This window comes from Tamandua tetradactyla, chromosome 15 (assembly GCF_023851605.1).
Source record: "Tamandua tetradactyla isolate mTamTet1 chromosome 15, mTamTet1.pri, whole genome shotgun sequence".
Lineage (NCBI taxonomy): Eukaryota > Metazoa > Chordata > Mammalia > Pilosa > Myrmecophagidae > Tamandua > Tamandua tetradactyla.
Genome location: NC_135341.1, coordinates 9594182 through 9617987, shown reverse-complemented (window position 1 = coordinate 9617987; position 23806 = coordinate 9594182). Strand labels below are relative to the sequence as shown.

Below are 23806 nucleotides of genomic sequence, written 5' to 3'. Positions count from 1 at the left end.
AACAGCAGTCTGACTCTCACTTGAAGCCACTCTCTGAATTTATTTCTGAAGGGCAGAAATAAATTCAGACATATACATATACTCATCTAGACTTCCCTAAGTCCAAGAGCATTCCCACTGTAAGGTACTATGTTTCTTACTAGTTTTGGAGCAACAGTCCCCACCCCTATGCCATTTTCTGCAGTGCTAGACAAGTTATGCTTCTAACCTGCAGGTTTGTCGAATCTCTTCTCTGTTTGCAAAGCTCTGTTGACTTCTGTTACAAAATGATCAAGTCCAAACTCCCTAGCTCATCTTTCTTATCTAGCTCTAACTTGTTTATCTGCTTTACATTTTCCTACCTTGGTGCCCCGCACCATTCTGATTATAGCTTTAATGTAGCTCCTACCAAATCATATTATAATTGGCATGCATATGTCACACCCCACTACACAAGTGATTTGTGGGTAGGAATTGATTCAATAAATGATTGAATGTATGAATGCATAAAAGAATAGGGTATTTCTCTATTTTTCATATACATTCATTTACTCATTCATTGATCCTACAAACCAATATTGATGGCCTTCAATGAACCACGTACTCTATCTAACATGTATAAATGGGAGCAAAACAGCCAAAATCCCAGCCCCTATGGAGCGAACAGCCTAGTCAGGGAGTCAGATATTAAGTAAAAGGACACATGAATAAATATAGACTATCATTTTGATAAGGACTATAAATGAAAAAAGTTATTGCTATTCTTATATCTAATTAGTCATTTTTATAATGACTAATTGGGTCAAGGAATTTAATTTATGGAAATAAAAGAGAGTGATGCAAATTAGCCCAGTAGAAATTGGACCTGTAAATAAATGTGGCTTTATCTGCACAATGCTACAAACAATTGAAGGAGTAAATTGACTTCAACATTTAATAGTTGCATAGCACTCTGCTAGGCACCAAGACAGTGGGCCCCTCACAATTGAGGCAGCCTTAGAATTGTTTTGAGAGAACATCAGCTATGCCTCGTGACAAAGACAATGATTTAGGAGCCCTGAGCTGGGACCTAGACAGCTTCAGGATCTCTGGTCAATTTCGATTTTCCTGACCACTGAGAAATTCTATCCTAGGGGTACAGGAAGGAATAAAAAGTGTGACCGTCTTCCAGTCACAAATTATATTCCATACAGAATGGTTTGCCACTTATAAATACAAACAGGCTCTGAAAATGACTGTATGGTCATTTGGAGTAAGTTACCCTTAGTGAGTTTTAATCTTTGGAGAGAAAAACAGCTCCCAGAGATCAAGACAAGATTTTTAGAATAGTTCTTATCAGACTAAAGACTTAGTAAGTACAAAAGATGTCAACATCCTCAGACAACAATCTGGTAAAACAACAGTTGTGTTTAGGGCATTGAATTTTAATAATGGGATGTTAATCATTTATTTTGTATCCAGCACATAAAAATTCCCTAATGCCAACTCCACTGCCAAAAATGGACATGTGGAGAACAGCAGGTATAAAATGATAAATCTTGTGATTTATATACTTCGCTTACTGAAAGTCTCTAATGATTCATTTAACCACTGTGGAGCCATTTCCCCAACAAAATGTCTTCCCCATCCCTAAATTCAAGTGGCTCATATTACAATTCATTTAATCTTTTGGTAGGTTCTTTGTCAAAGCATTTTCCTCTTTAGAATTTCTTCCTCATAAACTGTACCTTTGATCACCACCAAACATCTGAAGACATAAGGGACATAAGAACAAAGAGGAGCTAGTTAAAACCTTACCAGCCATCTGATCTCTTTGTTGATTACACCTGTATGGGAATTTTTTTTTTTTTTTTTTTTTTTAGAGGGAGGAAGGGAAGGAAAGACAGAGAAGGAAGGAAGGAAGGGAGGAAGAAAGGGAAACATTTTTAAACATTTTCTTGTTTTTTTTTTATTATATTTTGTTTGTTTGTTTGTTTTTTACATGGGCTGGGGCCGGGAATCGAACCGGGGTCCTCCGGCACGGCAGGCAAGCACTCTTGCCCGCTGAGCCACCGCGGCCCGCCTGTATGGGAATTTTTTACATGTCATATTTTTATCTCAGCTTGTCACAGGTTGGGGAGATACTAAAAGTGCAAGAGAACATTCACTAAACAGAAGTTTTTATACACTAGCCTATGTTTAGTCACATAAATTTGCTTCAATTAATTTAATGGAAAATACAGTTTGAATTCAAAGGAGTCTTTCTTTATCAATTTTTTCATTCTTTCATCCATGTATTTACTCAATAAATATACATTCAGTATATTCTAGGTCTAGTTTTTAGAGATTTAGTCCTGGACAAGATAGACTTCATATCTGCTTTCAGAGTGTGATAAGTCTTACGATCACCTTAAAATAGGTGACTACAGTAGACTGTGTGTCCATGTGTGTGTGTTGGAGTGTATGTACATATGTCTGTTGAGGTACAATAAGGTCACAATAAATTTCCAAAGTCATGTTGCTGAGGGAATGAATTACAGCTATAACCTAAGTGATGAGAAAGAGACAGGTACACAAAGATCTGGGGAGAGATCATTCCATATAGGAGGAAGAACAATTAAAGAGGCCCAAGGACAAAAATGAGTTTAGTATGCTTGAGGATCCAAAAGAAATCCGAGATGGATAACTTAGAGAAAAGGTTGTAAATTTCGATGAAAGGTGAAGGTGGGAACTTTGGACAGGAACTAGATAAAGCAGGCTTTATTTCTACCAGGGGTTCTTCACTTGGAGTACTAGAGGGTCTAAGAGTTCAAAAGATCCATTAAATCTTTAATATTTGGAACAAAATTTTCTATGTTTATGTGTATGTGCATTTTCAAAGTGGTCTGTGATCCAAGGAAGTTTAAGACCCAAGACCCAGTCTAACATAGTTTTTAGTCTGAGAAGTGGTCTAATGTTTTAATAAAAACATTGGGTAGGCCTAAATTCATGATTAGCTTCTTTCAAAGTCTTGTATCTTAGATGGGTGTTTTTTAAATTCTTGGTACTTTATACATTCAAATCCTAAATGGTTCATCTAGTGGAACCTACCTGCTTGCTAAAGTTTTATTCTTTTCAGGTGGGAATATGTATTTCATTAAATCATGCCAAGGTGCATAGGGTTAAATTTTTTAGAGAATAAGTCTAAAGCTGAATCATGAGTTGTTTTATTCCTCTTGAACTCTATATTAAGTGAACATGGCCTGAAATGAATAAGGTAGATAATTTTTAGCCCTTGAGAATAACTAAAAAATGTAAACCTTTTCCATCATCATATTTCACTTGTGTTTGATAACTATTGTGTGAGAATGGAAGCAGATACATGATAGTGTATTCAATATTCCTAAGAGATGATGAATGATAATGTCTACAGTTTAAAAGAAAAATGGCCCAATTTCAAGTGTCCTTTCTGGAAGTTCTATGACTGCTTTGGGAAAACTTGCTAAAAATACTAAGGCAGTAGAGACAAGAATGAAAAGAGTGAAATATGGTCTCCATTCTTTTTTTTTTTTTTTATGTTCTTAAGGATACGGTTCATCATACATCATTTTGACAAAGCAGACTTATTTATTAAATTAAAGTTATGATCATTAAATAGCTTTCCAGGTGCTGTGCCCATGAATAGTGAATTTCAAGGAAGTTCATTATGTGAATCAAAACATTGAAAATGCCATTTTAAATGTGATAAATGCCTTTGTCTGATACACCCCATAACTTTGACTGAAATGACCTGATGCATGAATAAATACTTCTATCAACTTTTATACTAAAAAGAAAGTCTGCTTGAAAATGTAGCATTATAACTACTTGTGGTATTTGCATGGTGATTATCTACTTGTCTCTAATACAGAGCATATTCTTCAAAAAAAGCAAAATCCAGCATAGAACCATCATAGGATATATTGCCACAGTCAACTCACAACTGATTGAAAAATGACAAATTCAAACAAGCTTCTATTAGTCCGCATAGCACTAAATAATTGGTTTTATTTCTCCCACTCAAGTGACTAGTTTAGTTTTGTGACATTCCAATCTTTATAGAGAGATGGGGAAGTACCTCTTTCTGTGTTGGAATGTGGAAAGTTATTCTAAATATTTTCTCTAATTGGTAGAAGCGGGAATAGGGCATTGGAGGAGAACCACCTAGAAAGAAGAGAGATGGTAAAGTTATATACAGGGATAAGGTGGGGACAAATCACCCAAGGCCCTAAATATCGGAGTATGGCATTGGAACCTTAGCTTGTGAGCAAGAGGAACCACTAAGAAATTTTAATTGGAGGAGTAACTTAATGAAATCTACTTTTCAGAATGACTTATTCAACTAGAGTCAGCAAGACAGGCCTGGGAAAAGAGTATGCTTCCCGATAGCAATTCCTGCTATAAGGTGGAAACCATTTCCTCTCTCCTTGAGGCTAGGTTGTCAATGTGGCTTGCTTTGACCAGGGACATAGCAGATGTGCTGCCCCCTGAAAGGCATGGAAGCTTCCACCTTTGCACTCTTGAACCATACCATAAGGAAGTTAAGGCTATCCTCCATTACATGCAGAGAGACTGAGAAGACAGTGGGTGAGAGTCTGAGGAGTAGACAGGCATTGGAGTAGAACTGAGGTGCCTGAGACCACATGCCACCCTAAAGCCTTAGAGTTATGAGAATAGTCTCCTTGAGCCCCGCAGCCCACCCACCCGCTGGCTGAATGCAGCTGCACAAGTGACCCAGAAGACCAACAGACGTATCATTTGGTCTACACAGAATCCTGAGAAATGATAAATCACTGCTGTTCTAAGCCACTAAGTTGAGAGGCTGTTTATTGCAGAGCAATAGAAATCCAAAGTAACATTTCACAAAGCGTTTTTCTCACAATCAAACTCAGGAAGGACTCACAGCAGCTGGTTAAAATATTTCAGAAAGTTAGCCTGAGGGAACAAGCGCGTAGTCTGGGTGAGAAGATCGGGGCTTTCTCTGGCTCAAGTTTCCATCTCCCAAGAGGAAAGAAGCAGATAGTATGTCTGAGGCTAACATGTTGAGTTTACATATCAAAGAAATCTGGGCTCCAAGCCTGGTTCCATAACTCAAAGTTACTATTTCTAAGACCAGGTCTTTTCACCTAAAAGAACTATGGGAATCAAGATGATTAAATGAGGAAGTGTATGAAATTGTTGAGCACAGAGATTTGCATATACTGAGTTTCCGATGAGGAGCTAAGATAATATTTTGAAATATGAACAATTGTTCTCCCATTCCCCAATATTTCCTCTTTACCTTGCACTTTTGGATGGTTAAGCATTTTGTCTTTAGCATCTCTTGATTTTTGAGAAAAAATGCATGAAGAATGCAAAGCAACATTTCTTGACTTTTGTGGCTCAAGGGCTTAGGGATTTTTTGTCTCAAAGATCTGCCCTGAGGCCAATCTATGGATGTTGAGGGAAAATGTCAGAGTACTCCCTCCTTCCTCACATCACACTGGAGAGAAAGAAGAGAGCTTAGAGGTTAATATGCTGGTATATAGCTCCGAAAAGGGGACTTCTCTATCTTTGGCATCTTTCCACCTAGCTAAGCCAAAACTTAAGATAGAAAGAATGATGAAAATCCTGGATGAGTTTTAGATATCTCAGAGCTAAGGGGACTTGTGCCCCTTTACCATTTTAAGGGAAAAACAGTAAGACCTCAAGTTTTCCATCAGGAAAAACTAAGAATTTGAAATGGGAAAAAAAAAATGTCTAGGCATCCTGTCTAGCATATACTTCTGGGTTATCTCTGTCTTCTTTGTCTTTGAGCTATATACAGATCTGAAAGTTGTACATTACTGATAGTAATACAAATAATTCTCATCTATAGAAATGCAGATTGTATCCAGTCAGATGAATTCATTATTACCCTGTGGTTATCCACCAATTTTACATATAGTTGTACATTCATTTCAGCATTCCTGTGGACCTATTACCATGTCCATTCTTTTGGATTTTCCATGAAACTGGCTAAAACATCTCACTGATTCTCTCATTAATGAGTTGAATAAAGTATTTGACATGCCTCCACTTTTAATTCCTAATGAGTCATGCTTTCGTCTGCTTTAAAAAATCTGTTCTTTAATACTTCTCAAGTAATGCTTTCCCAAATGGACATATAAAGGTATATTTAAAATATCAAAACTGGGCTGGCACAGGCCTAGAAATTATTGGCTCCCTCACTACACCATGTGCCACTACACATATTCTCTATTATTCCTGAGGACTTTAGGATCAAAGCCTTTTTTTTTTTTTTCCTTTATCATACTTTTACAGCTCTACTTCAAATTCAATCAAATCACTAATGCACTAGCCGGGGAGGAGCATGACTCTCTTCACTGGTCCTAGTCCCTGGGGTGTTATGTGGATATAACTTTTCAAGAGTGTGCAGAACAAAGAAAATCACAGAGAAAAAATAATGATATAGTCAGATGAGGATGTCAAAGAGTTATATAAAGAGTAATAAAACATTAGACTTCCAAAAACCCAGTATCTAACATCACCCGGGAGCAAGCCGTATGTTGACTTTCACTGTTTAGTTTTTTCAGTGTTGCAAAGTGGATGAGATGAAGTTGAAAGCAACACCAGAGGCAGTCTTAAAGAGTAAGAAAATGGAAAACTCAAGGACGCTACAAATTCTTCTGAATTGCTTTGGTCAACTCTCCTGGCATACTAAAGTAAGTTTGGCTTTGGAATCTGAGACATTTCTGACAGTATGGCCAACGGAAATGGGAAATCTGGGGTCAAATGTCATCCCGGATTTCACAGCTGTGTGAACACTGACAGCTTTCATGTTGATTTTTCTTATTTGTTGCCTTATTTTTTTTAATTTTTTAAAAATTTTACATGGGCAGGCACCGGGAATCGTATCCGGGTACTCTGGCATGGCAGTTGAGCATTCTTGCGTGCTGAGCCACCGTGGCCTGCCCATTTGTTGCCTTATTTTAAGGTGAGCTGTTAGAAGTTAAAGAACAGGTATTGTTCATGGCTACAGCCTTAGGACAAAGAAACAGCTGGAATGCAGTAGGTGTCCGAAACATATTTTTGAACAGAATGAATCAGTCATTAAACCTCTTTAAATCTCACTTTCCTTGCAGAAAGGTGGGGAGGAACAATAAAATCCATTGCACATTATAACTGTGAAGAATAAATAAATATGTGCATACACGTGGAGGTCCTAGACATAGGGCCTTGGCAGGAGTTTTCAGCAAGAATGCTCCTCATTCTCCATGCAAATTGACTTCAAACCTTGTTCGCTCTGCCAAACATGCCCAGATATTTGATCCCCAGCTTAAGCTCCAACTTGGCTCCTGTTAATACAACTAGTCTGGATTTCCTTTCCTAATGAAGAGATAGAGGAACTTGCCTAAAATTTTTCCTCAACCTAAGGCACTCCTTCTGGTGCCTCCCATAGTATCTACCCTTCATCTCTACTCAATAAATGTTTGCTGAATGAATGAATGAACCAACAGCCTTCACCCAAATTCATTACACATCTCCCTCCTGCATATTCCTGGCAACTTCATTTTCAGATTTCTGCCATGATCATTTTGTACCTGGCTGAGGGAAGATTCTAAGTGCTGATAAAGGTTTAGTGGGCAGATGGAACTTTTAGACTCAAGGCAATTTAGCAAAGCCTAACAGCTTCAGGAAAACTCTCCTAAGCCAGATACCAAGGTGAACTCTAAAAAGTGATGGTATTAGCCATGATAGCTGCTGGCAGATTCACTTTGGTATCAGGGTCTAGAGGAAGAGATGGGGACTTCCTCCTCACTCACCTGAAGTGTTCAGAAAGCTTTTACCTAATAATTTTAGCTGCAGAAGAATTCTGCAGAAAGGGCACAAAAATGGACAGCAAAAGGAAAACCACCCAGAGTACTAAATAATCCTTTCTCTTTTTTAAAGGTCTCAGGGTAGAAGACTTAGAAAACCAGCAGCCTCAGTGCTGAGAATTCATAATCATCTGGATTCTGGTCATTTTTGTGACTTTGATCATCACTCCTCTGTCCCCTTCTGTCATATACACACAAAATAGGGAATCAGAATATATGCAATATAGCACTCAAGCTAGAAATTTAGAAAGGGAGGGGGGGAAGGGAGAGAGAGAGAGTGCATGCCTGAAAACCTCCACCCTCAACCTGAAGCACCTTCAAAAAATTCAACGTCCTTTTCGTCTTAATTAACTATTTCTTCTGCTTCAGAATCACCCTCAGGAGGAACTTAAACATCTCAGACTTCAAATGTACAGTTTCCCCTCAAGCCCCTTATGTCATTTTTCATTTGGGAACAAAGATGATCACACTCCCTAAAATGCTCAGCAGGATTCTTTTTAAAGTGAAAGGATCCCTAAAAGGCAATCACTGTGAACTATATACAGTGTGTGTCTCCTTAATATCATTAAGCATTGAACCAAGTGACAAAAAAGGACCACTACTGCCTTAACTACTCTCTGGGAACAAGCTGAGGTTCTTCAGAAACTGCATTAACTCTTTTGAGTGAGGCTTGGACACTGACCTTTATGTGGAGGTGTGAGCTTACTTGTAACTCAGCATATGTAGGGAGCACGGAGATTTTAAAAGGTCACAAGGATATTTAAGGTTTCTGTTTGTGTTATTCTCGGTGACATTTGAGATGGAGCTCATTATCTCACTTCTAAAATTATTTCTCAACTTTATGAGAAATTCCCTTTGCTCAAGGGAGCCGAGGGGAAAGAATTTTGCTTTTGGATTGGCAGCCAGTTCCAGATAACAAAGTGAGAAAGCGGGAGGAATATTTTGAAATCATATGAAGTTTTCAGACAAGTCTTACTTTATGACAGAGTCAAGTTGTCATAAAGTCAGCAGGGGATGACTGGATAGTATCCGGTCAAATGACTCTTGAAAAGCCCTCAGGAAGATCCCACACTGTAAAGCCTCCCCCTATTTCTAAACAGTTCAAGCCCATTGGGAATGATTCAGCTGAGCACCAGATGAAGTGATTGGTGTTTATTTAGGAACCTTACAATATCTCTCTTTCTCTCAAGCAATCTCTCTCTTTCTCCCCCTCTCCTCTTATGATGATTCCATGCTCACCAATCAACCTTTACATTTTCATTTCTGTGCATTTATTTTTTTGGCTTTCTCAGAATCCAGGACCCATACTTTTCCTGGCTGCAGCACATCAATTTACATTTGGGGAAAATATACCTCTTCTAGCACATGCTGTTTTCCTGGGGCCATTAAGGTTCTCTGCCCTTTGCTGACCAAGGAGTGGACATCTAATCTAAGCTCTGGCAAACTTCCTCTGTCAGAAATCTGAATTTTGAGTGGAGTAATGCAAGAAGGGACCGGTCAGAGAAGATTCATCAAGATTTTAGTACCTCCAGATAAAAATCCATTCATTCTTGCAGCCTGATTTCCACAGCTGCTTTAGTTTTTGTCATTTCTGAGGTTCAGCTCTTTAGTATGTCCTTCCTTGGGCTCCCCCCTCACCCATTCTTTCTTTGAATGTATTTTTAACATAAGTTAGAGATGAAGTCTATTGCTTACAGCCAAAAAAACTGCAATGAAACAGTCTGCCCATAGGTAGAGGGAAAATACTGATGATTTGGACTTTTTAATATTTTGCACGTTTTGTGATTCAAAAAAAGTTTTTTTTCTTATCATGATTTGCTTCCTATATTGTAGGAAAAGACTGAATTAATCATGAAAATGCAGGGTTTCCAGTTTTATGTGGCAGTTATTTTCCATTGGGCGCTAATAATTGATATTGTTTTCTTTCTCGGTTTTCTGCATTGCAGTAGGCATGCATGATGGCATGTGGTCACTGACAGGAACCAGTCTCTGAGACCTCTAAGTGGAAGGGCAGGCCCAGTCATCTGCCATTAGACCCCATCACCCACTGAAGACCAATACCAGATACCAGTTCTTAACATCCTCCACTGATTTTAGAGGTCTCAATGGCACTTCGGGACTGAGATGGAAAGGCTAGCACAAAATTACTTTCTGGAGTATGTGGTCATAGCAACAGGAAAAGGGCTGTATCAGTAGCTGCTCTGGCAGCTTCCAGGACAACCTGATCACTGCCTCTTGACACTTGAACCATCTAGGCTTTCTTGGCTTCTTTAGTGGCCCCATCTTGCCCTGCAGCCATGTGGACCTGAAGGTTCCTCGTTGGCCAGGTGACTAAGTGTGGTCACTGTTTGTATAGCCACATCGAGGCCCGAACTGTGGTCAGAAAATGACTGGGTCAGTCTTGAGGCACAGGGATTTTGACAGCTTGAATAGATCTGAAAAAAATGTCAAGGCAACTAAGGGCAGAGAGAGATACATTCCCTTGTGTGGTCCTCTGCTCTTTTATTACTCCTTGAAAAAGGAAATGTTTTCTCATAAAGAGGGTCATTCAAGAGGGTGAGAACCTCTTGCCTTTTGAAGATATAACTGATCATTCTAAACCCAAGCTGACTTTTCTGAAACACTGTATTATTGAAGGATAAGGGCAAATGCATTGGAAACTTCTGAAGGCCTCGGGTCTCAGGAAGGGAAAAAATGATTTTAATATCTTTTCCTTAATCCACAAGGTAGTATATGCCATTTCCAAAGAATATCTCTATCAAAGGTCAGATCATAGAAATAAGAACATTAATCCTGAAACCCCAGATTTCAGAAAAGATAAGCAAGGGGTCCTGCACAATGGCAATAAACCAGAGTACTGACTGCATGGCACTGGCTTGTTGCCTGGAAAACAGATTTCAGAGTATTTTTTATACCCATCAGGTAGGTTTCATTAAAGGATAATTAGTACCAGACAACACTGGGAAAGACTTTCATCTGATTCATCAAGCTAATGAATAAGATTCTCTGCACATCACAGCTCCATGAAATGAAAAGACCTTTGTCATCCTGAGCTATGGTCAACTGCTATCCAACTTGGGCTTCTGTGGGTGGAGAGTCCAGAACATATGGCTGTTCTTTGCCAAGGTCCACTGTTTGTTCTCTTTTCTTTAATGTAAGAGCAGCAAGGATGTCTGCTGGCAAAACAATAGCAGCCAGAACATTTAAATCTGCTTGTTATCAAGTACTTAAAATGTTCCAGAGATACTGTACAGCTGCACTTTACATGTGTCACCTCATCGAACCCTCTACCATCTTCACCAACATCCCAGTTGGTAGGTGGGGAAACAGATCATGCAATCTCTCTGCTAAAACACAGTGTTAGCTTCCCAGTATGCCTAGAATGAAAATCTAACCTTCTCATGGTGGCCAGCAACCCCTTGCCTGATCTGGCCCTTGCCTGCTTCTGCCATGATGTCCTATTGCTCATGCACATGTCTTATTCTATTTCTTGGACTCACCAGATAGATCCCTACTCAAAGCCTATTCACTGCCTCTTGGCATGTAAAATTCCTCAGTCAGATATTTTTAACTGACTTCTACTCACCAGTCAGGCTTCAGCTCTAATGTCACTCACTTGGAGGGATCATTCCTAACCAGATTTCTGAACGGCTTCTCTCTACCTTTTCTTCTCTTTCACTGTTTCCTTACTGAAGTTTCCCTGTTAAATTATCTAGACTGTCTCAGTTTCCTAGGACTACTGTAATGAAGCACCACAAACATGGTGACTTAAAATCACAGAAATGTACTGTTCCACATTTCTGGAGGTCAGAAATCTGAAATCAAGGAGTTGGCAGGGCCATGCTCCCTCAGAAACCTGTAGAAGAGAAACTTCCTTTCCTCCTGTAGCTTCTGGTATTTTTCAGTAAGCCTTGGTGCTCTGGGCTTGTAGACTCATCATTCCCATCTCTGCCTCCTCCATGTGTTATGCTCCCCTGTGTCTGTCTCTGTCTCTTCTCCCCTTCTTATATGGGCACCAGTCATATCTGATTAAGTGCCCACCCTATTCCAATAGGAACTCATTTTAACTTAACTAATTCCATCTGCAATGACCCTATTTCCAATTAAAGCCACATTCACAGGTACTTGGCATCAGGATTTCAACATATCTATGGGAGACACAATTTGACCCACAAAAATGACCTAGCCCACGTAAGCTGCTTGTCAGCTTCCTCAGTGATATCTCACTTCTCTTTATTCATTTACTAGTCGTATTTCATCTAGGGACATGATAAATATCTGTTGAGCAAATGCACATATGAATGAATGAGCAAGTTTCAGCAGTACTCACCAAAGGTCGTGTAGTTGCTAAGAGAGGGAGCCAAGTCTCAAACAGGTGACTCCCCTGCAATGTTTCTGTGGTACTTTAAACATACCAACTTTCATTTATCATTTGAGTCTTTGCTGAGAGAATTAGGGCTCCAATGAACAGGGCTTCTTTGGGGGTGACTTTGTCAAAACATGCAGAGCTGACATTCAACCTGTACACTGTAGTATGGCCATAATGGTGTTGAAATATTAAAATGCTCCTGTAGTGGTTGGTGCATAACCATTGACATGAATTCTCCAAGTGTGCAGGCCCTCCTCAGCCCCCTGACTTCTTCAAGCCTCAGGACCTGCCTCCGGACTTTCCCTTAAGCCAGTAAATACAAGGTCTGTACCTTGTTTAGCACTGGGCTCCTGGGACCATACCCATCCAGGCGGATTGCTTGTGCTCTCTGACCTTCACTCCTGAAAAACACACTTGGTGGCAGAAGACAGTCATCCTGTTAGTTAAAGTTCTTAACCTGGTCTACCCATTCTCAAGCTATGAAACCTTAGTGATATCAGCTGCAGCATGATAAGGGAGAACGTCCTTTTCCCTTTTATCTCATCAAACGCTTACTATAAATTTCAACTTAATAAAAAAAGAAAAGGACAGGCAATACAGGAGGGTAATTGTGAACTACTAATTGAACTGGCAAACCTGAAATGTTCTGAAGAAGATTTAGGGTCCTATAAGGGGCCATGATAATCATTTTCCCTTCAACTTTAGCTTTTAATTCTTTTTTGTCCCAGGTCTCCCATTTGTTTTGAATGCTTAAGTGTAACCTGATGAATAAGCCAACGTGAAAACCATCTCCTAGAAACAGTAATGGCCAGCATTTGCTAGGTACTTACCGTGTGTTGGGAATTAGGCTAAATATTTACATGCATCACTCATTTATTCAAACTTCAAGCGATCACATAATCCTCACAACACAATTCTATAAGGTAGACACTATCATCTTTATTTTACAAATGAAGGAACTGAACATTGGAGACATTTATAACTTGCCCAAGATAATATAGTTACTGAGTGTTGGGGTCTGAATTTGAACCTGGTCTCTAATTTTAGAGGAAGAGCTTTCAACCAGTTTGGAGTACTGCCACTTAAAAAAAAAGAAAGAAAGGACAAATTTGACCTTCCAAGTTTGGAGTTACCATTTCAGCTAAGAGAATGAAAAGGAAATAGTTTGAAAAGGAAATAGTCAGTTTGTCCTGAAGTTTCTGTTAACATGAAATGATTAATACTTGAGAGTTTAAGGAAATAATGCAGGAGTGGCTATCTGTTTTGCTTAAAAACTTTTCCATATGCTTCTCTTTGGCTGGTGTATGGTAACGCTGAATTTATGCGCACCCTCTACGTCCCATTGAAAAGAAATTAAGCCTCTGGATGAGTCTAAACCCTAACACATGCCTGCAAGTCCATTTCACTAAGATGCTGTTCCTGGCAAATTCCTCAGTCTAGCAGCTGACAGGCTGTATTAATTGCTTCTGGGACTTTTAGTTAATCCCTCTGCTTGCTCTGACTTACGACTACCATTAATAGACTTAATGTGGTAGTAGCACAGGCAGTAGAAATCCTGGCTAATGAAACCCCAGAATAAAGTCATAGGAGGAGCTGTGGTTGGGAGAGAAATTTCCCTTAATTATTATTGATTAACTAATTAGTCAATGTTTACAAAAGGCTTAATGATTAGTTTCACTATATATATTTTAAGGATAATTGTATAGATTATTGGGTAGCATAGAATGGACTGCTTCTCTTTTTTGCTAGTGTTGGGGAGTAATGGATTGGATGGGAAATAGTTACTGAATAGTGAAAATCTGGTGGTAAAAGGACATTACTATCTGGTTATTGGCCATCTATCTATCTAAAATACTCAATCTTCTTTTAAAATTTATTTTGTATTATCAAACCAAAACATACAAACATGAACATTCTTAACATACAAGCATTCCATGATGGTGTAAAATCAATCTAATTGTCAAGAAAAAAAATCAAGCTAGAGCAGTTTTCAGTTATTCAGAGACAAATCATCTGGGCTGAGGATGATTCTAATCTTCTATCCTCTTTCATACACTTAATTGGCTTCTACTCTTTCACCAAACATTGGTGATTTATGGGCCCATACATGGGATAATAGGAATTAGATTAAACTCCACATCTTTCTTTCAATCCAATCCCTTTGTCTTTCCACTTGGCACACGTTTATTGTTTGTTTTCTGAGTGCTAAGTTTTGGCTTGGCATCATTTTAGAAACTGGCTTAGAGGCAAAAGAAAATGTCAACAACGACCTCATACAAACCTGCAAATGCTTATAAAGCAAACCAAGCTGATAATAACTAAAAGAATGGCATGAAAAAGAAGTAATTGTAGGAGAAAAGAGGAGGAGGAATTGGCATGGAAAAGGAAGAAATTCATGATTACCAAGCAGCTACTTTATGTCAAACTCTGTGGCAGACCTTTAACCTATGGAATTTTGTTAATTTTTGGAATAACGCCATGGCATGGGTATTACCTTGTAATATTTCACAGCAAGTCCGAGACTCAGAGTGTGTAAATGATTTGCTAAAAGCCTCCTGTCTTGTAAGCGGCAAATCTAGGATAAGAGCCTAAATTCTTGACCCTGAAGGCCATCATCCTTCCATTCTAGAAGAAGCTACCCACTTGGAAGAGAAATTTTCTTCTCTAAGATTCTGAGACAGTCTCAGGAAGAAGGTTAAATTTATGCAAACACTTGAAAGGTGAGTTGAATTTAAAACAAGCAGAGAAAGAGTGTGTTTGTTTCAAAATAATTTGTTCAGAGGACAAGGATGTAGGCCATTGTGCAAGGTATAGCGCTGAGAAGGTAGGCTGGAGTTATGCCTTGAGAGGCCTTGAATGCAGACAATGAAGCAAAAGTGGCATTTGGATATGTATTCAAGGAAAGATAAAACTTATATGATTGTGGCAATGCTGAAGATATCCTAGGGGGACAGAGGCTTATTTCCTGGAGATTTGATATGAGGACTTATGCTCAACTCTCACCAGGTCTCAATATAAGCAAAATGGTACCTTTCCACTTTAGTTCAACATGACATCTGTATCATCCTGTTGAATCCCAGCAAGCTAGCATTACGAATCATCCTTGGTTCTTTAAAACACCTTTCTACAACTTTCACCTCAAAACCCTCATAACATCAAAGAAAAACAACCAAGGAACTTCTTTATGAAATGAATAACTTTCATTTTCTCCATCCTGTCTTCCTTATTTCCTCTTTCCTTTCCTTCTAATCACAATTACACTCCTTTAACCCACTCATCCCAAAATTAGAATGACATGTTAGGACAATTAACTCTATAGACTATACAAAGATGATGCTGACACAGTTCATAAGCTCTTAGAAGAATAGTTAAAGCATATTTTTACCATGTCAGAGCCACAGAGATTCCTTTCTGCCACCAATATTGCTGATGACAATGGTTCTAGTGTACTACAACTGTAAGTCACAGGACTGTACAATGAAAATGTATGTAACCACTGGTTTGTCTTTTCAACAGTACACTGATCCTGATAAAGATCCCAGGACTACAAATTAGGGTCAACTTTATATATTTCAACAATTAAGCTTATTTTTCCATAATTTATAGAAAGGATTTCTTGTTTTTGTTTTGCATTGCTCTATTTAAAATAAAATGTTTATTGTCTGCTTTTCTCTATTAAATTGGGTACTAGAAAAGTGTGGGGACCATGTCAGCATCATTTACTGTGGCAATCCCAGCACCTAAAATAGCTCTCAGCACATAGCAGATATTCAGTCCATAGTTGTTGAATGAATACAGATTCCTTAGTTCTTTGAATAACAGAAAGTTGATGATATTGCTTCATAGAAGCAGATTAATTGACTAGAATTTTAGCTTATATTTAGGGATATCAATAAGTAATTTTTATCATATTTACATGTCTAGATTAGAACCATGTTAATCATTGGAGGTGCGAGTGAGGGCCAGAAGAACCTAAGAAAATAAAATATGTACACAGTCTAGGCCAACATCTCAAGGGAGATCAATTTTGACTCATAGAAAACGAATATATTTTAATAATTTATATTTAAATAACAATGTCAGATCTTCTTCTCCAAAGAAACCAGGGTTGGTATCAGTACATTAATATATTTGTACTTTTTATATTACTATTGGGATTTTAATGTTATATATTGAATCAATATGCATTTAACATATATTTTCTATAAAACCAATGGGAATAGACAAATTACAAAAATGTTTTGGGAGCACTTAGGAGATAGGGAGTTCTTACACATACGAATCAGAAGAGATGGGAAGGTGTCCGGCGCTGTTCCGTCTGGCTTCCGATTATCCCCGCCGCCGAGGGAGGGAAGGAAAAGGAAACAGGCACGGACACAATACTCACAGTCGATTCGAGTGCTAATCTTTACTGGGGTTAAGCTTTCATTTTCGAATACAGTTTCCACACAGGGAGAAACCCCGTGGGGGACAACCTCCTTGCGGCCGTCAGGCACGGCTCTCCGCGGGTTGTCTCCCCCACTCTACCCGGGTAACTTCTTATATACACAGATCATACCCAATGAACAGCTACTACGTGTGCAGGGGTGATTGGGGGAATGGGTGAAGCGGATACATGTGTCATAGGCGGAAGCAGGATGCGGGCGCCATCTTGGCTCACTCGATGGGCGGGGGGAACTCTAGAGCAGGCTGCAACATGTCCACTAGGCCAAACCCGGAAAGCGGCTCTCTACAGGAAGGGGAGTGTACTGGTGAGATGAAAGATAGGTTCTGCCTGAACGTATTTCCCCTTATAGGGACACTGACCAGGCTGTGGCCCCAGCTGCTTAAGTGGCATGTTTGAGTCATGCTCACATACCTGCATAGTTGACCAGACCAAGGTGAGAACAAGAGCCATAGACAGCCTCAGTTTAGTTTTGCTCATGATGAGATTTGAAAGAGATATGGACCAATGCATTTCCCTCTTCTGCAAACCTGATCTAGAAAATACCAAGATAATGAAGCAGATCACAGTTAGACCAAGAATGAGGGATCTTGGCTGCAAAATAGACCAGGTACCAACAGAAGTATTCTGGAGGAGCAAATATTATCAGAGCCAAGTTTCTAACATGGAGAAAGGGTACTCACAGACTCGAGTCAAACTTCTGCCCAGGATGTCCACATAGTCCAACTTTCTATGACTCTGCCATTACTCTCACGTCCAATAGATAGAAGCCAGGTGGTTAGCATAGGGTGCTGAGTTCTCTAGGCTCCTGGTATCTTTCATCTACAATTTCTTCCTAAATTTATTCTCATAACAGATCCCATTATTCCTGAAAGAACTCAAATGCATATTTTTTTGCCATCAGAGGAATCTAATGAGAACAGAGAGTGAGGTATAAGTGGTTGCCTCCCCCCACACACCTACTCATAAGTATATCTGAATTTATAAATTAATGAAATTTATGATGAATAGCAAAACCTAATTTTTAGCAGGGCTCACCCAATCATTTGCTTTTCTTTCATCCTGCTTTAGATAAAGACCTCCTTTGTGTCCTCATGTGCCCTATAACTATTCTGTTTTTGGAACATGGTAAATTTTTTTCTCGTGTTCTTTATGGGTAGGTTTTTGTTTTTGCTTGTATGATATCAGATACAACACAGACCTCAGGCACAAAAAGCCCTAACTTAATATAGGATTATAGACTAAGGAATGATACAGGGATGCCAAAATAAATAATACCAAGAGAACTCACTTGACTGCTTTGGAAATTCAATGCTTTATTTATTCTCAATAGTTTCTTTGCTTGGGTAGATAATGCATTTTCTATCTTTGCCTCAGTCCTTTCAACAGCACTATGAATGCATTATGTAGGTTCGGGATGGAATAAATATATCAGAAAATGGACACAGTAAAAGCTCCTTTCCTCCTATTTCTGACCCTATTTGTTGGCCATCATTGTTGAATTGCTTGTGAATTATTCTATGGGATATTATCTCACTGTGAAACTAAAAGAAATAGCATTGATGCTTTTAAATGTTAAGTAGCCTTTTCCTACTAGTTCAGATATAGCATTAACGGTTACATGCTAAGTATAAAAGACAGGAAGTGGGGAAGTTATGCTGCTGCTTCATGGAAAACATTACTGATCCTGTTGCTTACTTAGGTTTTATTATTGTTTATTAAATTATATGGTAATAAAAATCCTTTATTGGGCAATTCCTATGTGAAAGAGGAAATCTAAATGAATATTTGGACACTTTCTACAGTCACATCGTTGACTTTGTGGGCTTGGAGGTATAGTTAAATTAAAGAATCTCAAAAGTATTATTCTAACTGTGAAAAACTTAGAAGGTGGGACTTCCTGGACAATGCCACTTTGTCACACAGCTTGTGCTGACTTGGGCAGCCCTGATTCTACACAAGCCTTGGACTTAATTAATACCTAGCACCCCTCTCTCCCTGTCCTCAACCATGCACTGTATTTCAGTGGGTTGCAATGTATTTCAAACATGCTTTGTTGTTTTTGTCAGGTATTTTGGAGTAAGCATGAAAAAGAAAATATTTTTTGGTTTGTCTTCCTTGTTTGGATGTTGTTTGTATTTGAAAACTCAGGAAGAAAAAATGCAGGGACACTTGGGAATGAGAGAAATAAAAACAATATTGTAAACTGGTTGGCTCTTATCCGCTTGCTCTTCCTAATGAACATATTTGAGCCCTGATGGCAAAGGGATTATGGCCAGAAGCTGCAGGAGGCAAATTCATGAAAGTCTTTGTGAAAGTATAGATACCCTCAGGGTTGCTTTCAGATCCAGATGACCAGGGTCACCAGAGTGGGAAGTAGGGCATTTCATCCATTTCCTGGCAAGTGTCCAGTCCCAGTCCCAGAGGGCACTGTGGGGCAGCAGGAGAGGAGCCAAGTGGCCAGGAAGCAGCATGTGTCCGGAAGGCACCAGTACCAGTGGCTTCCCAGATACTTACAGCTCGTGCACTAACAGTGCAGTGAACAACCGGGGTGGATTTCTTAGGGATGAGAGAAAGATCTAAAGACCTCCCCGAAAAAGGTCTATGAAGATAGGGCCTGGAGGGGAATTGCAAGGGGAGTCTGGGGTCCCTCAGTTCAAAGTGCAACCATATTTGGGATTATTGTTGATGTGATCGCAGTGGCACTTAAGAGGTTGTGGATGTCTTTGGGTTACTTCTGCCTATATAAAACACAAAAATTGCTACTGGACTTAGGGGAAATTGTATGCTAGATAAAGGTTGTTCACACCAGCCCTTACCCCCAAATTCCATTTGGCTGCCTTCTTCTCTTCTTTTATAGTTCGCCACCCTTTGGTTCTTAGTAATCTCATTGAATTTTTTACCCTGATAATCCAGTCAAGCTCTGCTGGCAATTATGCTTGACCTTTCTGACTCTTCCACCCTCTCTCAAAACTTACTGTCCTAGGTCAGTGGAACAGGAGACACAGTCCAGACTTATTTACCAAATATATGTGGTAATTTGCTATTTATATTTGATAAAGTGGGAATAGTGGGATACAGTGGCCACTGAGGGGCCTTGGATATCTGTGGAAACAATAGCTGCATCACCCAGTTATTCTCCATATCAAAATAAATTCCAAAAGATTAAAAAAATCAGACCTAAAATTAATGCAAAAAATTCTAAAATAAAATATGGGGGAATATTTCTTATAAGAAGACCAGTTGCATTTGATTTCAAAATAATAATAATATTCTATGTAGGAAAAATTATAAGTAGAATCAAAAGGCAATATTTGGTAAACAATAATTATGATAAAAATTATTAGACAAAGCTCCAATTTCCTTAATATAAAAATAGCAATTGACAACAAAAATAAAAAGGCTAACAACTCAATAGAAAAAAAAATTGCAAGACATATGAAGAAAGAATTCACAGACAAGGAAAAAGTGGCATTTAAACAAAAAGTCCAACTTCACTTACAAGAACAATGCAAATAAAAGTTAAAGAATTTCTATTTGCCTCTATTAGACTGGCAGATGCAGTAGTTAAACAATCTATATTCTTAAGTATTATGGAAAAGAGATATTCGTATGTATTTTTGGTGGGGTTGTAAATTGGCACAGCCTTTATTGAGAATAATTTAGTGACAGTTTTCAAGATCATAATTGCTTATACCCTTTGACTCAACAATATTATTTCACATAATTTATTTTCCAAATAGACTTGCAGATGCCTGTTGTTGCAGAATCCAATAGTAGCAAAGTATTGAAAACAACCTAACCATCTTTCAATCTGTAACCTGTTAAATAAATTTTGGTACAGCTAGTTGGGAATGTATAATGGTACAGCCTCTATGGACACATTTTGTCATTTCCTGAGAAAACCAAATATCGCGTTGCCCTACAACTTGGCAATACCACTACTTGGTATGTACCCAGAAGAGCTGAAAACAGTGACATGAACAGACATTTGCATGCTGATAGTCATAGAGGCATTATTCACAATTATCAAAAGATGGAAACAATCTAAGTGCCCATCAACAGATGAGTGGATAAACAAAATGTGGTAAATACATATGATGGGATATTATGCAACAGTGAGCTGAAATGAGGTTCTGAAGCATATGACAACATGTATTAACCTCAAAGACATAACACTGAATGAATAAGCCAGACACCAAAGGCTAGATACTGTATGATTTCTTTAAAATGACTCTTGTAAAGATAAACTCAGTCTTAGAATGTGGAATATAGAGGACTTAGAGATACACAGAAGCTAGAGAAAGATGAATGGTTACCTAACGAAGTTGAACTTAAATGTATGGGAATGGATGGAAGTATATAAGGCAGCTCACTTCTAAGTGAGCCACTAAGGGTTTATAAGTAATATTGCCTTATCAAGGTGGACATGATTGAAAGGGTTGTATAGAGCCATGTATCCTACCGATTAGTACTACACATACGAGAAATTCTCATATGAACTACTTCAGAAGTATGAATCTTATACAAAGAGTCAATAATATAAGAGTACAGGGGGAAAACTATTATTGCATGCTATAATCTATACATTTTCACAGAAAGACATCACCAATGGAACTACAACTAGGGGTAAATAATTTGTGCAGGAGGGACAAGAATTAAAGGGAGTTTTGGATTTTCTCTTTCCTGAGGTATGTTTTTCTGTTATTTTTCTCTTTGATGTAATGAAAATTGCCTAAAATTGAGAGTGATGATGGTTGTACAACTAAGCTAGAATACTGTGAGACATGGATTATTTACTTTAGACATTATCCATGATGCCCAATGGATGGAGGTGGTCAAAGGATACAATGACGGAGAAGCAGAAAGGCAAACTGTGGTGTTTACATATGATGGAATATGGTGCAGCTCCAGAAAGCAATGAAGTTGTGAGGCAAACACCAAGATGAAGAAACTTCAGGACATTAGGCTGTGCAAAATAAGCCAGAAACAAAAGGACAAATATCACATGGTCTCTTGTAGAAAATACTTACAAAAAAATTGGGGCCTAGATTGTAAGCTTTTATAGCAGTCACATCTATTCCTGAGGTTTAAGTGCTACTTCACAATTCTGAGATGCTGTGCTATATGCATATAACTTGTTATTTCCCTGGAACTTTGGGTACCTGTGTGACACCTAAGACTCAGAGTTGAATTCTGTAGGTCTGAAAGTCAGCATTGTTACATACAACAGCTGTTAAAGAAACTGAAGAAGATATCAGGCTTCAATTAGAGAGAAGAACGAGGCCGATCTGGTTGGGACTAAGGTAAATCAGAACACAGAGTAAAGGATGACAGTATTTTAAGAATTCACCTATTTATGAGAACAAAGGAAGAGAGATTTATTTTGTCCAAAGTCTGAATTTTCTGTAACACATAATCTAGCTCAAACTGTCTGGATAGTTCATTTAAACAACCCAAACACATGGAACCCAGAATGGAAATGAGGGTTTATAATTCTGGATGGCATAATGTAATACCTGGATACATCCCAGAGTATGTTGGGCAGATAATTTAAAAGTATTGGCAAAGTTCCTTAAGAAACTAGAGAAAAAAACATGGAACTATTAAACTTTCCCTGCTGGGAACCCCCTGAAACTCTCTCAAACACTAGGGACTCCCAAGTTCATAGGCCAAGCCCTTGATCTTGAGCCTTGCTCTTATGAAACGTATTTCTGTAGTGGAGAAGTTAAGCCTACCTATAATTATGCCTAAGAGTTACTTCCAGAGAACCAATTTTGTCGCTCAGATGTGGACTCTCCCTAAACTAAATTCTTCAAGTAAAATCATCACCTTCCCCACCATGTGAGGCAAGATGTCCAGGGCCAAAAGTCTCCCTGGTAACATGGGACACAACTCCCAGGAATGGTACTGGCCCTGGCACCATAAGATCACAATGCCTTCCTGACCAAAAGGCGGGAAAGAAATGTAACAAAATAAGTTATCAGTGGCTAAGAGAGTTCAGATGGAGTCAAGAGGCTACTCTTGTGCTAGCTTTAGCTAGAAATTGCTAATTGCCACAGTTTGCCAAACCCTAACCAATACCATTCCCATTAACCCTAAAGAACACCCAGGGTGCTGAAATCCTACAAAAGTTACATGCACTAAATTTATTTTTCAGAAAACTAAAACCTTCAAATTGTTTGTATCCTAGATAAGTCCTAAAACCCAGTCTCTCCAAGAACATCAACCAGTTCCATCCCACCATCCCCACATGAAAAAAGTTAGAACGGGCATGTCCTAAATATCCCTAAAGATTGGGAGAAGGATCACAGCAGAAGGAGGAGTCATAACAGAGAAGTTAGGATTTAACAAATGAGTATGACTACTGAACATTATATTGATATTTCCTTTTAGTCTCCAGTGTCTTAGAGCAGCTAAAAGGAAAAACCTGAAATTCTGGAACAGTAACTCATACCAAACTTTGAAATCTATTCTACAACTACTTGTTAAAATGTACATTGAAATTCATTGCTTTTTTTTGTGTATATATTTCACAATGAAAAAAGGTAAAAAAATTATAGTATAGCCTAACGAAAGATTAAGTAGTGATTGAAAATATAAGGTTATGTTTTTATGACATGGCAAAATCCAATATATATGTTTGAGCTGAAACAAAGCAAGCTATAGATAGTTTATACAGTATGCCCCTATTTGTATAAATACTACCCCACCATCACCACACACACACACTGAAATATACCTTAGCTTTGCTTAAGGAACACACAAGAAAAGGGTAACTGGTTGCTTTCACAAGAGAAAACTGAGCTGCTGGGAGACAGAAGAAGGATATTTCCTTTTCATTATTTAATCTGTTGTACCTTTTCAGTGTTTTACCTTGTGCATTTATAACCTAGTTTAAGAAAGTAAATTAATTCAGACATTATCTCAGACATTTTTATACACAGAAGGCCTTGCATCTTTTATAAGGGAACTGACTTCACATTCCCATATAGAACTTAGTATTTGTTGAATGGATTTCTGAATAGCTCACTTTCTTCCAATAGTTTTTGGTATGTCTAGCTCATGCATAGGAGGTACACATTTCAGTGCCATGCAAGTTATGGGACCTCACTCGCCTCCCCCCATCCTGGCACTGCCAGTAATGCTATCATACAT

The 23806-nt window shown here is 38.5% G+C and overlaps 1 long non-coding RNA gene across 8 annotated transcripts in view; it reads left to right on the top strand.

The window, feature by feature from the left end:
• Window positions 1-23806, top strand: part of LOC143657851 (uncharacterized) — a 139438-nt gene that overhangs the window by 42393 nt on the left and 73239 nt on the right. For 2 of the 8 annotated variants that reach the window (XR_013162974.1, XR_013162971.1), the window contains 3 exons: window positions 6543-6680; window positions 14834-14924; window positions 17001-17084. This is a non-coding gene — a long non-coding RNA (uncharacterized LOC143657851). Of the gene's footprint in view, window positions 1-6542; window positions 6681-7100; window positions 7408-12932; window positions 13027-14833; window positions 14925-15720; window positions 15863-17000; window positions 17085-23806 lie in introns of those variants that run through there. The other 6 variants (XR_013162973.1, XR_013162972.1, XR_013162977.1 and 3 more) reach the window with 6 other exon arrangements.